The 16,873-nt window shown below is 48.3% G+C and overlaps 1 long non-coding RNA gene across 1 annotated transcript; it reads left to right on the plus strand.

Annotated features, from left to right (window-relative positions):
- Positions 1-548: 548 nt before the first annotated feature.
- LOC131216803 (uncharacterized) lies at positions 549-15,302 on the plus strand. The gene is made up of 3 exons (XR_009157064.1): positions 549-1,364; positions 15,027-15,091; positions 15,160-15,302. It is a non-coding gene; the product is annotated as an uncharacterized LOC131216803 (long non-coding RNA).
- Positions 15,303-16,873: the final 1,571 nt, after the last annotated feature.

Genomic DNA, 16,873 nt, shown 5'->3' on the forward strand with positions numbered 1-16,873 from the left:
AATCCTTAATGGGCTGGATTTCGGGGCGGGGTGGCCTGTGCCGATACGGAGCGCTGCCAGATACAAACAAATAACATGAGTCGGCAAAAGCGCCGACGAGAATGCTTACCACATTCCACCACCACCACCACCATCACCCGGCGGATGCCACGCGGTCTTTTGGAGGGGAGGAAAGAATTTCCCGGAAGTTCCGGCTACGGTGTGGGGTAGGCTTACCGGGAACACTGCCAACCCTGCCAGGTGTGGGTTGAGAAGGTGTGCAAAGGTTGATATTTATGAGCGCCTTCGGAAGTCTTACAAATTGATGCGCAAACCACCCGGAAGGAAGGGAAGAAACAAAGGCAGAGAGAGAGAGAGAGTAGGAAAGCGGACATCCTTCGGTCTTCGTCCTTTGCCGGTTCACCCGTGAGTAGCTCGGGCACGAGTGGCTGTTGCGCAACGTGGTGGCACTCAATGTACGCGAGGATGTCACAGGACCACCGTGTGCGTCGTCTCGTGACGTGAGCGTCGCCAGTTGAGTTCGAATTATAGCCCGGAACGGAACGGAGAGAGTTTGTGTGCGCGTGAAGGGCACCTTTAACCAGCAACCGCACCGGCCACGGAACACCGGGGTGAGCGAAGCGATGCCTTTAAGTACACCATCACCACCACCGCCAGCAGCCATCCTTCGCCGTGTGCATGTGAGTGTGCGTGGGGTGGCAGGGCCAAGTAAAACGATGTGAAGAACTCCATCTTCGCCAGCAGCCCGCAAGAGAACTGGAACTGACAGTGGCGCCAATTATCTCCGTGTCAATTTCTCCCAAAGTGCCACGCACGGCAAGGAGTCAGGTTTAAAGCCTTGGCCACGGGTGGCCCCTCTGGTAACGAGTGTCAAATTATCAGCCAGCGCCCAGCCGGGCCCGGGTCGTTTTAGTGTGTTTGCGTAGCACGCCTCGGGCGCCAGCGAGAGATAGTGTCCATCGTCGGCGGTAGCACCGGGGCGCCATGTTTATCTTTCTGCTGTTTGCCTCCGACGGGTGTCGGAATGTGTGCCAAATCTTTTCGCACCGTTTGGTGGCGCACCTGCGGAACCACCGCCGCAAGGCGGCCGAACGCCGGGCCCAGGTCGAGGTGGAAGCGAAGCAAAGCCCGACCGCACCGTCGTCGCCGCGCTGGCGAACCGGCATAAGGACCTGGATCAAGTGTGTCTGTGCGTGTGCCTGTGTCGGCGGTGGCGACGTCGGCGGCCGGCAGTGCAGCAGCTTCGAGGAGTCGGACACCGTGCGGACGCTGGGCAAGTTGTTCCTGAAGCTGGCCCATCAAGCATGAAGGAACACTGGGGCACTGAGAGACTGGCTATTTAAAGCCCAACGCGCGACTTGAAGGTGAGTAATAAAAGGCAACCACGGAGAAGTAATCGAGTTCAGGGTCCGTACCAGGGCAGGGTAATCGCGTAAAGTTAGCAGCCACGGATCGTCAATTTTACGACAATGTTCGCGTATGAATAAGCTAACGAACTGTCCCCGTTTGGAACTGTCTCGTCTTGGCGCTTTAGGCTTGGGGGAATGCAAATGATGCTCACACTCCGTAAGTTCGGATGTTGCTCGCAAAGAGTTGCTGGGGACACAAGGCCAACCATTATTGTTATTTACTCAAAATCATGGCTCAATGGTCTTCATACGGCTCTTGCTGGAAGTAGTTTCCTTTTGAAGCTCCCGGCGAGCTGCATGTGCAACATGTCTGGGACCATAAAACGAGCAAAAGTAACGCAGCACGTGAAGAGGGGTACCTTTGCTTCCACACAGTCGTATTTCATCGTATTCTGCAATTTCTGTGCCGAGCACTCTGGGAAAGGCATGGGGATGTCTAGCTGGCGGACTAGTTCCCATTTCGAAAAATGCTTTCGGAATCCACCTTCGTTTGAAAGGAACTTTATGGGCGAACGTGCTCACGTCCTGTTTTTCGTCAGACACGGACGCAGAGCGTAGTTGCTGCGCTCATTCGATTCATGAAATGATTGGTACCGATACACAATACGAACAAATGAAACTATTTTGCTATAAGACCCTCGTTCGGTACTGCACTTCTATCGATCAATTATAATAATAAGTAAATTAATAAATATGATTTTATATTGTATACTTTAGATCGGTCAAAAAGCAATCAAGAACCCAGCCATAATGAGGCAGAGCGTAGAAAAATATGCTTTCCAAGCAGCATTTGTTTGTGTTATTACTTTGTATCGCCAGGCGCCACCAGGCAAGTGGTGTGAAAAACGGCATATGGTCCGTTAATGAATTTCATTTACTTTTCCCCACCGAAGGTCCCGTGCCGGCCATCGGCGCTGGAAATAGCGGGAAAATTAAGGCAAATGATGGCAGTGCGCAAATAAAGCCCCGTTTCTTTTCGCTCCGTGCATTCGTAAGCTTGTCTTTCCCTTCTCATTACGAATAATTAAGCCGTCACTATCGCAACCATCGTCCTCATCATTCCGCGTTATGGTGGCCAGCCGGAAAGGGGCCGATGGGACGATTCGGTTTGCGCATCCCCAGCGCTCTCTCTCTCTCTCTGTGTCGCCTGTGTGCCATTAGGACAGTGCACTTCACGACGGCTGAGGTCCATCGCCCTGCTCGGTGATAATGATTTTCTTTCTCGCCATTTTTGCACCATTTCGTGACCATTTCTTGGGAAACGAGAGCAATTGGTGGGGGGGCTTCTTATTTGTTGTTTCGCTTCCAACAACGGTTCCGGGGCACTTGACCGTACTGTTCCGTCCGTCTGCTAACCCGGTGCCAGAAGCGAATTAAGATAACGGGGCACGGCACTGTTTGAATTATTCGATTCGATCTGCGTGCATTTTGTAGCTGCCGTACCCGTTGGCGCATCATAAATACTGCGCCATGATGGAATCTCTAATTAAATTGTTACGATTCCTTCCACCCAGCATACGGAGCAGGGCAAACTTGGTCCCTCAAGAACCACTTTTAACCATATTATCGGACCTACGCTTTGTGGGATCTTCGGGGGAAGAATCCCATTAACGACAAAAACACACATTTTGATTGCTTTCTGTGTCGTGGATAAGATGCCGTTCGGTGAGTCGTCCTGCGCGGAGCTACCAACCAATTACCGGGGCCCGCAGTAAATCATGCAAGTAAACCGCACGTCATGGCCATGTTGCGTAGGGCTTCGGCCCCTTGGCAAGGTTAAATCGAAAGAAAACACGGCACATGTTTGCGTCGTTTTCGTAGGAGAATATTTTTTCCTGCTGCTGCTGCTGCTGCTGCTGCTCCTCACCAATTCTTTGTTTTTCTTGGTCGGCAATCGAGCGTGGTCCATGGTGGCCAGAGAACAGCGGGCTGCCGGTGGTCTACGATCAGCGGTGATGGAAAATGTGTCACCAGCTAGCTCTCGTCACTCTCGCCGCACGCTACAGTGAGGCTCTATAATTGAATTTTTCCCCCGATTGCGAAGGTGCCCGGAGCAGACGACGATGGCGACCAAGTTGTCCGTACATTTCGCCCAGACATTTTTGCCCCGAAACCCGTTCCCTGCAGGTGACGCGGAACGCGAAGCGAACTTTGTTAGTGCAGTGTTTGCCGTTCCTTCGTTATAATCAACTTAATGGTTCATATTTTCAATTAAATGCATTCCACAAATGGCACCGTTGGCTGGTGGGCTGCAAATTATTTTCTTCTTAACTCTGAAAAATATTGTCTTCCGTTGCCTGGCCACACGGAGGGCGTTTGGAGGGTGCGAAACAGAGACCGAGTGTAGTCTATAATATTGCTTTCGTCTAACTACCGAGACTTTTTGAACGGATAGTGCTTATTGCCTTGCACACGCCATTTAGCGCGTAATAAAGTGGCATCAGTAGCGCTGGAAACGAGAAGCCATTTTTATCATGCCCCTGAATGGCCCCGGTGAACATAATAGGGACTCAATGGGAACACTTCACCGATCACTGCAAAGCTTCGTGTTGCCCGCTACCGTACGGGATCCAGTTGGCAGTGACTAAGTCGCGCATCGGTTGCCATCGAAACCAAGCATCGAGAATGTTGTGTAATTAGGTACTGTACTGAAGCCGCTTCCGTTCATTTGTGACAATGGCCCCGGCAGGTAGTAAAGCACTCTACTAAGCGGCAGCTATTAGCTTAACAACATGAAACGATCGAAACACTTTTCTCCATTAATATCCACAAATCTCATGAATGATTAATAATTCTGCACGCGGCATCCTTTTTGTTGCGCCACTGGAACTGCCGACTTGCCTCGTGAGACAGAGAGATAGAGACAGAGATATAATCACGCCTGATGGCCAGCAGACATGCTCAGAATACTACGAAAGTGGCAAGTCACCCAATTATTTAACGTCACCAAATATTCTGCAAATGGCCGCGAAGGCGGAAGCTTCCGGTGCTTCCGGCACCGGAACTGATTTTAGCACTCCGCTGGGATTAGCTGAACTGAACTTCCGGTTGCCCCATCCGGGAAACCAAGCGTCCCGAGAGTAATTAATGACTGGCCTGTTGGTGCGCCTACTTGACTCGAGAGGAATAATGAGCTAATTATAAGCCACTCAACGGAATAAGTTGCAATGATCGGTGAAAGAATTAATAATAGTGGCGATGCTTATCCGATGTCGCCGGACATTAGATTAATTGTTTGATTGTGTTGGCACCATGCTTCTAGTTCTCCGAGTGGAACCGAAACTGTTCTATGTTTGCTCGTACCTTACCTTGTTTATTTTTTATGTAAGTTTCACGATACAAAAAAGTAAGTCTTATCCATCCTACGAAGGTTCAACGAAGCTCACTAAAGCATGGCATGCTTGGTTCATTGCTCGTGTCGAACTATCGATTTTGATTAAACGATGGCCCGTTCGGAGAGTAACGGACGGTGGCAAAAATGGTCATAAATTTTTGATGCCGACCCGGATAGAGTGTTGTTCTTCGGGGGACGATATCACAACACGAGACACGTATCTCGTGTAAGTGAGCCCAACAGACTACGGCTTCGTCGTATAACTTTATGTTCAACCCATCAACGGTAGATCATCAACCTATGTTAGGAACCTCGGGCGCTGTTGTTGTGTTGAGAGCAAGACTGTTTTCTCATAGGCCGTACTTTGCTCCCTGTGTTTTGCACAATAATCAAAACAACAGCGAAGCCCTACGAATTTACTTACTCCTTGTTTCGTTCTTTTTTGAATAACATACTTCCGAGAATCAGCAGTAAATGATTCACCAAAATCCTGTAATGAAAAGCTGTTTGAAGGAGAATGAATTGTCTGGTTTGTAGCAACAAGTGATTATGCATTTATAATTGAATTTCTTCGTATTGCATACAGTGCTCGGCTTGGTTGGGTAGCTTTTCCCCATAAATACGTTATTATACCTTCTACAAATAAATGCCGGATTGGTAAGCCTTACTTTACGACGGACTCTTCACGATCGGTAAGGTAAGAAACCCACTGCATGGTCACGAGTCCATGATTCTCCTTCCGGCTCTCATAAATTACCGGCTTGCAACAAAGTCGCTTTGCAGATGCAACAAACTCTCCATCGTACGCCTTGTCGTCTAAGAAATAGAAGCTTGGCTTTGGCCAAGAACTCTTTCGGCACAGCTTTGCCACCTTCTATTTGCTTCGCACCTTGCCCGGTAACCGCTGTATCACCTCGGTGGCAATATACGGTGAAGATTAAAGATGCTATGTTTTATTATTATCCCTCCGTATACTTTCCCCACGATGGGTTCGTCGAAGTTTGCTGACGGCACACGGGTTCTTCGGGCTCAATTTGTTGGTCGCATAAACCAACCAACCTCTGTTCTGGACCTCCAAAGATTTCCATCCTCGCGAGGGCTTTCCGAGCCAACCTCCGGTGAGCCATCGTGCACACGGCGATAAATTTGGCCTCCCCGTGTATGCTCACACAGCACGGCATTGTGCACACAGACCAACGCCAAACAACACCTGATGCCGTTATTTATATCACCCCGACACGCTGTGGGTTGGAAATTAAAAAATAAATACCAAACCTGTGAAGCCGGCAGGCATTGTGAAAAGTATCCCGATAATAATACCATATGCAGGGCGGGCAGCGGGCAAATAAGTTAACAATGAGTTTGGAAGTTATGTTGTGCTGTCAGCTGTATTGTTTTCATAAAACGAAGGACAACCCGGTGCGCCCCGGTACGCCCCGTGTCAAATTTCATAGGAACCTCCCGGTCGGCACAACTGAATTATAAATTTCATTGATTCGTTCAACAGCAACAGAGCTTATTTTGGGAAGATAACGATGGCTTTGGCTGAGAAAACATAACCCGGGTACGGCCCATGAATAAAACCACCCTTCGCCCCATTTGAACAAGGGACAAATAATTTTCCACAGGATTAGCATACATATTTTGGTGGCCCTTGGTTGGTTGTGGTAAACTGTTTCTTTAGGATCCACATTTTCCACTCCGGCCGTGCTAGGGCACATTCCACATCCTGGCGATATGAGACGTCTGAAGGGCTTTATTACCCAACAAGCCCTCGCCAGGACCCAGACGAGGCCCAATAAGGGGGTCGTCACTTTTGCTCCCTTTTGGCAAGATGGCAAGCCCTTTCGGCCCGACGTTGCTGGGAGTGGCAGGAAATAGTAGCGAAAATCGGGTCAAATTTTTGTGACTTTCCTGTTATGCCGGAGTCCTGCCGGGACCATCAGATCGATATGGAAATGAAGCGAAGGAGACACCGTTTGGGTTCCCGCCCCGAAGAAACCGGGACGAAATGAATCGTAATATCTGCTTTCCTTTTTTAAGATGCTGAGAAAATGAGGCGCATGTGAGGGAAAATTCATAACCAAAATGGAACTGTTTGGATGGCCCAAGCCAACCCAAAAAACCTTTGCCCAAATCCGCTTCGCTTCGTTGGCAAAGTACAATTCAAATTCGTCGAAGGCCGATGTTGGGTGGCCGAAGCAACCCAAAGTGCGCCCCAATATGGTAAAAGTGCGAAAAGTTTATCCCACACAGACGGGACGCGCTCGGCCGGGGTGAAGGCTTCGAAACTTTGCAATTAGATTATCTGCTAGGGCGGGTTGCGCGCGGGTTTTTCGCCGGGTATTTTTGGTTGCTACCGCGCTTTACGGGCCACAAAATGTGTGGCCTCAAGAGTGGTGAGCCAGCGCCGGCGACGCGAACCACTCGGACGTGCCACTTCCATCCACCCTAATCACTATTAGTTAAGAGCCGCTGCCGATGGCGGTGGCCTTTTCAGTAGGTGAGGCCGTACCCGGGGCTGCGTTATTTTATCTAGATGAAAAAAGCCTCCCATAGCCCCCGGTCGGGACGTCTGGACAAAGAGCATGATTTGGGTTAAGGGTGGATGCCGTTTTGTATCCTTTTGCTTCAATAGCCTCCAGCGTTGGGTGCCTCTCCGTGCTGGGGTCGGCGCAGCTGGGCCACGTTGGTCGCTCTCTGCTTCCCGCTCCCGGGCTGAAGCGAAATTAGCTAACCCTCTCTCCACAGTAATCTAACAGGACGAACTCATCTTCGCGATCCGTACGACCCGACCGAATCCGACTCGCGAACGCAAAAAGGTCGTAAACTCCTCGAAAGATGTCTAAGACCTCGCCAAGTCAATGCAAAACTTTGAGCCGCACTCCCGGTTCTAGTGAAAAAGGGACAGTTTCTGGCACGATGATGACTTTATTTACACATTTTCACCTGCGCCAATCGTTCACGAGCCACCAGGCGTCTCCATTCACTAGCTTTATGTTCGCTAAGGAATCATCACCTAATTGAGAATGTTTCATGATTTTGGGGTCGGATTATGGGACAAAATTTCTATGCTTCCTTACATTAATAACAAATGAACGCATTGTGAAGTTTACAATAATAATTATGTCAGCATTTGACAAATGTTGAATACGAGCGCGAATTGAAAGAAACTTTCCACAAACAAATTAAACGACCCACTGCACATAAACGCCATCAATGAAATTCATAACTCGTTGTAACTTTCTCGTTATAATTGTTTTCGTTTTGCGATCGCGATGGCAAGTCCCCGCCTTATCGTCGCACATCAAAACATGATCCATTGCCGCCGTTTGGCTCCGAATCCGGGCGTTCCCCGTAACGGGTTCAACTTTCCGGTCGGCTCTGTTCGGAACGCCAGCCACCGAACTTAAGTGTGTTCGGTTGACTGGTTAACCCGCTTGTAGTTGCCACTAAGTACGCTCCCATCAGTCGCGTGGTACACCCGACGCCGTTCCGGCGAATAATCAGAACGGTTATTTTATGCTAACAAGCACGGGAAAAAGTTGAATATTTCAGCTGCTGTGGTTGCATTATGAAGCGCTGGCTTTTGCAACTGCACGGACCACCGCCGGTTGGTCGTGCGGTCGGTGGTGGAGGTCTCCTGCCGGTCTCCTGCTTGCCGTTTCAGCGCTGAAGCGCTGAAAAGCGAAACGAGCGAACGGAGGGCTAAAGAGCCCTCGTCATTGCTGTCGATCGCGACGAGCGGAGGTGCTGTTTAATCAAACTTGCTCGCAGACAGCGCGCGACTGATTTTAATTAAAATTGTGTTTTCAATTATAACTTAACATGGAAGAAAAATGGTGGCTCTCGTGGTGTAAAGCATAACTCGCATGCAAATACCATACCTGGTCGGACATGTGTTGCGAGTTATCGTGTCCACTGATTGTGTCCCATTTTGAGAATGCATCGTGATTGATATCATTGAGCTTGTTTCGAGGTTGCTCCACCAAATAGGGATGGTTTCAGAAAGCATAACTGTCGATCTTCTCAGAAAAGTGAATTACTGTGTCCAAAATTATTATTTTCGTTCCACTGTCAGCGGTTTTTGATCGATGTGCCGGTATTATTACACGAATGTCAAAACATCGTAATGAAGATGATAATGATGGAGATGGTCATTATTCGTCTTCTGTTCATTATCACCATTTATCGATCAAATAGCAGCGCAGCTTTAAATGGCACGATGGTTCAGATTGGTCTTGATTTATAACGTTCATTAAACACAAACTTTTCCTGCGACTGCGTGAAAAATGATTTTTTTTTATAATACAATTCTTCAGAGCAAGCGTAACGATGGCGAACTTTCGTGAGAGTTTCCAAAAATATAGAAACCAGAGGGCGATAAGCAGTCGCGTCGCGAAAATTATTCCGATTGGCGGCACTGCGCTAAATATGTTGCCTCAGGGACGCGCTTTCTCCTAGGCGATGTTATGATTGTTTACTGCAACAATAAATCGATTCCATTCATCACGAAGCTAATGAGCGGAATAGGATATCGTTCGCTTGAATCACGGCTAATTCGCCCGCTAATGATGGCATCGATAATCCTGCGGTTTAACTATTTTTATCTATTTACTATTGTCCGAGTCCCTTTGTTGGCATGTATTGTTTTCAATTTTGATTTGAAAACGATGCAATATTGTTGCTAGATGATGAATAGTCCATTATTTACACTAAACCAGACATTGTTTTCATAAGCTACTGCCATTGATGTAAATTCCTATGATTGGAAAACAGTCGTTGCTGTTAAATCCTTCCTTTATGTTCCACACATTTGTGACCCCACGACATGAAAGTCAACATGAACAGCTTCTGGACTGTTTGAAAATTACACAAACAGGGGGCGTGATGAGACGAAAGTGGCTTCCGCTAACATCAGCGGAAACCAAACAAATCAGAAACAGATACCATTTAGACTGATCTCGACTTCAATTGAAATGTAAAACTTGTATCTGTTGCTGTTTTTTAACCTTTGTTAGCGCCCAATACTTTTACTTTGTAAACTTTGTTATACAAAACACATTCATTAATCCTAGTTCTTTTGGCAGTAAACTAAGCCGACAACCCCATTTTGAATTATTAAGCTTTCGTGTAACCGAAAAGAATCTTGTAGCCCTCAGGTTTTTAAGTCCAGATCGGCACAAAATCAAATATTTAACAGATCGTTATATTCTGCCACCCCGTAACCGTCGCTCCGGCCATTCTGTCACCGTATTTGACGCAGGTAACTAATTTCTTATTCGTACTGGGCGGCTGGCCACCCTTTAGAACAACTTCGTCCGCTTTCGCTCACTGGTTGTGCAGCAACTTTTTCTGTCTAGCCACCTTGAATATTCATTAGCCAAACCGGTTCTGGTCCGGCAAGAGCTTTGTGGCGTACGAATAAGAAAACGAACAACCAATCTCCAAGCCAAGGCGCTTAACGGACATTCCGGAGCACAGACTACAGTCGAGCAGAACAACAACTCAGTCGCCACTTTTCAAGTCTCAAAGTCTCAAGCAGCCGAGATGAAAAGAGGAAAAAAGGGGGAGAAATACTTTTGCTTTTCATTTGCACTGCATTACTCTATTGCAGCATTCGCCTACGGTTGCCGCAGCATGGCCACACCGGCCCTGGTTGGATCTGATGGGTGGGCGCAAGAAGTTTCGTTCGTTTATGATTTGCCCAGCTGCTTCAATAGCCGTGCAAAGTGGCCAGTTGTGGTTTTGATTGAGTATAAAACCGCTTATCCGAAGCTACCGAGCACTGTGTAGAGCGTGTTTCGCTCACAACGGTGATTGATGTTGCCGTCCCACTGCAAAGAGCTTGATAAAGCGAACCGGTGAATTATTTTCCATTATTTTAGGATTTGTTTCAAAAGGAATATCAAAGCTGAAGCACAAACAGGCCACTGAAGGGAAGTCAGTATGCATATTCATCATACAATATTGATTAAATAAATCGATTGAGTAGGAATGGCATCAGATTTTGCAACGGCCAACGTATCGGGGACGCTCAAATTTACATTTCAACTACCGCCAAACGGTGCATGACCTCGCCAGGGCTAGGGCACAACCGCGAAGCATAACTGAACCAACAATGTAGCAAACATGTTAGGAATGTGGATTATTAGAAGATTTAATTTTCATTAGGACCGATTCCGTCATGGTAAATGTTTGCCGTACGTGACAAGCGGCCAGACACCCGGCATGACACCGGTTCGCGGAATTATGGGTTTCGTGCCGCGCAACGCATGAGTGATGATGATACGCAAATGCCACAGCCTGGCAGGGCCAAAATTCCGGTCACGGCACGGTACCGAGAGACCTTGGCCGCCCCCGGGGTTGCCTACATCGATGCTAGTCCCGCTGTCAGAAATTTCATATGGTAGAAAATCAGTAACATGCAATCATATGCACAGCAGCGCAGCCAGCTGCACGGCGTAACGAACACCGTAGGGTCGTATGCATTTTTTGTGCCAAAAAGCTCCCATTTGACGCCGGGTTGGAACGAACAACGTAAGGTTTGGCTCTCCTGTCTGGCGGGCACAAATTTCCAACCATCTTGCGCTCCAAAATTAGCTCCAGTATGATTGATGTACCGAAATCACCACCGAGCAAACTGCGCCACGGACCTCGGGGCAACCACGGTGCGCCTTGCGATGCAGACATCTTGGCACGTGTCGCGGTTATTGACTGATGAAGATTGATCACTCCAATCAGCGGTCTGATGGCGAGCGCCTTTTGATTGGCCGGCCCCGAGCAAGTTTAATGATTATTTGCCCAGCGACCGTTCAATGCGTTGCTCTCTGACATACGGGGCATGCTCATCAAAATTGGTTACTTTTCTCAATTTTTCACAATATCTCTTCGATGCAGCGGTTCATTTATACGTTTTAAACGCGCCACGTTTAATCCAAACATAATGGACTCGAATGGTTCGCTCGTCGGCTGTCGGAGTACGTTTGACGTATCAAATATCGTCACTCTAGCACGTCAATCTCAATTTCTCCAAACGCTCTCTATTCTTCTGTCGCGATTGTCGTGCGCCCTGTCGGAACGATGCAAAACATTTTGCAAAACCGGTGTCCGGGTCCATCGATCTAAATATATCAATCCGTAAGATTCACGACTTTTGGTCGGTGTATAGGTGCCATCTTGTTCCTGTGACGCCTGTCCACATTTTTGTCGCAACCGTCCCTGTTCGGTTGGGGGGTTCAAATTGGCGGAATTGAATTGGATTGGAAAGCCGCCTTCCGTAAGTGAAGTGCCTTTCCGCAAAACCAACCCCAGGCAGCGGTTGAAGGCGTTCCATCGACGACGAGAAAATTGATTGCATCTGTCGGGAACGGAGTGTACACAGAAGGGAATTTCGCGCACTTTACGCTAGCGTCTTCTGTAAGCTTCCCTCGGTACGGTGGTCAAAGCGATGTATCGAGTAAGAAATGATCGGCAGAACACGAAGAGAGAGCAAACGGAGGGGATACCTGACTGGTGGCACTCGGCAATCTGTATCTGTGGTTGCGAAGAGTGCACTGTTGGCAGCAGTTCACAAACGGTCCCATCGTGCCTTTATTCCACCCTCTTCAGGTCTTCGGTATTGAAGAGCCACAAACTATGCTGCAGATGTTTTGTCGCAATCATTGGATTCCATTATGCCCGCCGGCCTTAAACTTTCTTTTATAACTTCGATGATTGATGCCAAGGAATCCTTAAAGCGACCTTAAACGAAAGGTGAAAGCAAAGTTTTGCCCGAAGCGAGCAGATTATTGATTCGGCCAACATCTAGGGCTGAAACGGGAATCCTCACCATTCAACAGGTTGCCGTGCTTGAAGTCGCTCCGTCCACCATCGGCTAGATGCTGGCTTTCGGTGTACACTGTTTGCTTTGATGATTGACGCTTGAAAGTAGCAAAACGAGACACTTTCTTGACCGAAATCGGCCAAGCTGTTTCAACTCGACAAAACAACCGACTGCGATTAGACACAAATTTTCCAGTTCCAGAAAGCTCATTAACAGGTCATTACTCGAGCAACCAATTTCAAGCGCGGTTCGTTCGCAACTTTTGCATAATTTAATTCACTTGAAAGGCGAAACACAATGCGGAAAGTTCAAAAACTATTCCCTGCGGAACGGCTGCCGGCAAAAGAGTACCCGAACAACTCAGCGACTACTTGGATTAAAAGTGAAATCAACCAGCGCTTCGGGGCAGGGCAAGGCTCACTATGCTTCTGCCGAAAGCCACGGGCTTATTCGGTGTACCAGAACCGAAATAATGAACGCGCATCGCGTTGTTTGCAAAATCATTGCACTTTCCAAACAAAGCTCGAATAGCACAGAAAACAGAATGCTCGCCCGAATGAAAGTGAAATACAACGAAAACTTTGCGGATGGGCGGCATCGGTCGGTGCTTCGACGCGACTTTCGGTTGCGTACTTTATTCGATGGAAAAACTTTTTCTCAACCTTCGATAATGGGCTTTTGTCCTTGCATGGTTGGCTTCCCTGTCCTGGGGCCGTATTTTTCTGTCTCACCGAACCCACCTCGAACGTTCTGAAGGTTTTTCTTCGCTTCAGAAGAAAAGCGAGTTGTTGCGTAAAATTGAGAGAGTTTTTTGAGTAAATAAAGCGAAAACAATACTCGCATCGTCGTACTGCTCGGGCATTATTTTCCACCCCAGGAAAGAGTTGAAGAAGAAATGAACGAACCAAACGAATTCGGGGTTCGTAGGCGTAACGTGGGCCACGAGGCAGACGAACCGCACGAAGCTGCGATGCTTTTGCACTTTTCGTCGGGAAGAATCCGGCAAGATTAGTCACGGCTGCGAACGAAGACGCTGACTTGTTTTCGTCCTATTGCCAAATAAAACATCAACAACAACACCTTGCTCATTCCGCTCCGCCGGGAGCCACAGTGCTGACGGTGGCGAAAAAGATCGGCCAAAACCCGGAGAACCCACCCATAAAACCATAAAACCGTTTGATAAATGTACCGCCAGAAAACACACAAACAAGAGCATCGTTTCCTGTCCTCGTTCCCGGCTCCCGGGCACAGGCAAAGGCAAATTGGCGCTCATCTACCTTGTTTATCGAGCCACCAACTTGCGGAGCTTATCGTAACTGCATCAAAAGCCAGTACCAGATTCGCCCATTGCTGAGAACATAAAAATGGAAGATTTTTTCAATTACCACCCATTCGTGCTGTCGTCGAGCTTAGCGGCGAACGATAAAGCTCGTGCCGGGCCTTACTTCTGATGCTCGGGGAGAGCATCCTTCAGTTTTCGAAACCCAGCTAGTTCTCAAAATTTAATTTGAAATCAGTTTCTTAACAGGAATTGATTTTGACACGATTCCAGCGCAGCGTTGAAGTACAACTTTTCTAATTTATAGCATGTCGAGCAAGGGTGTTTTCCAGGGAAAGTCAATATTGTACCAGGACCGCTGCGCATCAGGCAGCATCATTGTTCGCCTCAAAGAATGGGATTCGTGGAATGAAAATGAGTGTTTGTGCGCTTCTAGCGAAGCAGAATCGAATTCTGTGCCACTAAAGCAGACGTTCCACTGTTTGCTCTCCATCGTCATCGATCCGAAAGAGTTTCGAGTAAAAAAGCAATGGCGATGGCAGGGAAGCGTCTACAGCCCACAGTACGGCTGACCACTTTGCGTAACCCTTGTAATGGTGATATTAAAATGTAGATGCAATTATTGTGGCAGATCATTTACGAAACGGAGCTGGAGCTGAGCACCTTCAGCCAAAACTGACGTTCAGCTCGTCCCATGGCTGGACTCTTTAAACAGAGAAAAAAGGAGCCAGCAACCAGCTCGAAGCATCGTTAGAAATGTTTGTGTTTTGTAAATACCGCCCCGAGCGGTGTGCCGTTCATCCGACGGGGGTTTCCGGGGCCCTTTCCCGAGGGAAAACAAATGCTAATGGCAGTAGAAAGCATCCGATGAAGTGCCCATTCTGGCGGCCGACGCAATGGCACTGGTTTTTGCTCGGCACTGCCGCTGCCGCCGGAAATGTTAGGTCAGGTATTGCTAATGACAGCACACGGCTGACTTTGAGCGCTCCCCCAGCGTACGGTGGTTCTGCCGGGTTTTCCACAAATTTTCCTCCGAGGACGGGCTAATGGTAAGAATATTAAGCAATTTGTTGGGCGTACTTTCAGGCGCCAAATGAAATAATCATTACTTCGTAACTTACGTCCATCACGTGTTGCAGGTTTGTTAAAAGGTCAATATGTGTTTTTTTTTACTTTCAGACGGAGGACGCTGCTAAGAAATTCATTGGTGATATTATCTGCTTCACTCTAGTTTCTTGCTAATCGTAAGTTAACCCACAATCATCACCTCATCAGATTAGGTATGCAAATTGAAACGTTTTTCATTCACAAGCTAACCCATCGTTGGAATTGCTCCCCCCCGGCTTCGCTCCGGTTCCCGACGGGCTTCCCATGCGTACGAACTGGACCGGGCTGTTTCGAAGCGTAAATGTTGGAAAACAATTGAAATAGAATTTGCGAAATAAAAATTACGCCATTCTGTTGCTTGCATGTGTCAACGTTTTGTAGTGTATAAAATGCAGAAAATAAAGAAATAATTCTGATTTGAAAGAGATTTAACCAACCTGGTCAGCATTTCGATTCTCTATTGGAATCGATGGTTCGAACGGCTTCAATACAAATTTCCCCAGTTCGGCTGTCTGCGCCACCATTACCAAGTCCTTCCAAGCCATCATCTAAACTATCGAAAACGTGAAACTTCGTCCCTGCGCCATGTTCCACAAACTACTTACGCGAACCCGTTACCGTAACGAACTGTCATCAATGATGCAACTTCAGGTGAGTTTAGGACGGAAAGCGCACGCCAAAAGAACATCCTTGGCGATGGTACAAAACTGAAGAGCGTTCCAGGAAATTACACCCCGCCGGAGTGGATCTCGGAGTGGAAGTTTTTAAGCCGAGCACCACTTGGCAGGCCACCAGTACCGCTTGGCTGTGCGGGGCTGCTTCGGACACGGTTCTGGTTTGAATATGAAAGAAAGAGAGCTGCAATACAACCCCCCTTCAGCCGGCCGAGGGGACCAGCCATCTGCCGGCAACCGCGATGATCGACAAACTGTTGCCAAAGTGCGCTGCTTGAAGAAACACGTGTCCGTGCGGTGTCGTTTGATCTTCCTGTACATCACTGGCGTACGCCAGGAAGAAGCCGGCTTGCTTAATGTCCTGTCACGAAGTGAAATTAAAGCTCGCCAGACGACGCGTCGGCCAACAATGAGAGGCACACTTATGGCCATGTGAGAAGGGCTGTTGATTTTGTGAACAATACTCGATCGCTTGTGGCTCTGTTTGCATAAGCCGGCCCTTGGCCCAGCGCTGTGAAGTGGTCTTTGCACGAAAATTAAACATTACCCCGGGCTCTTGAATCGCCATTGGCCACTGGCACTTGAACTTATCTTATTACACATTTTATGGAGCCCCTATATACCGATCTGAACGCCCAAACAATTCATCAACAATTCATTTGCAAGGCCGCTTGCCTAATGGTGCTGTTGCTCGTCGCCGCAACCCGACAACAACGCGCCCAAATGTGTTCACGATAACCTTCGGGCTTGGTCGGCACGTCGGATCCAATATCGTGCCAGCCGTTATTCGAGGAGGTCCTTGCCGAGCTGCCATTTGCACTTCGTAACGCCACCGCCGCCGGCCGGCGAATCTTCATCTTTCTTATCGCTCCCGGTGCGGGCCGACCCAGCCATTCCCGGGCCCTTTTCGGTGGTGCCTACCATCGTAATGACGATGATCCAGACCATGATCCCCTTTGTCACCGGCCCGGCCACCGATCGTCCTCTCGACTGGATGCGCCCGGTGTCTATAGCCACTTTTCGTATGATTATCATGACCACCGATGGGGCAAACCCACTTTGGAACTTTCATCTCCGGGAACCATCTCCGGCACGGCCACGGGGCGACACGCGCCTCGGATGAAGTTCCTTCGGGTTTTCGGACGTTAGTTTGTCACAGTCGATTACTCATTTTCATAAACGGCTCTCCTCGTAAATGACTCGCCCTGTGGCGTGTGTATGGCGTCTGAGAGTTGCCAGCAGCCA

Source organism: Anopheles bellator, chromosome 1, assembly GCF_943735745.2.
Source record: "Anopheles bellator chromosome 1, idAnoBellAS_SP24_06.2, whole genome shotgun sequence".
Classification (NCBI taxonomy): domain Eukaryota; kingdom Metazoa; phylum Arthropoda; class Insecta; order Diptera; family Culicidae; genus Anopheles; species Anopheles bellator.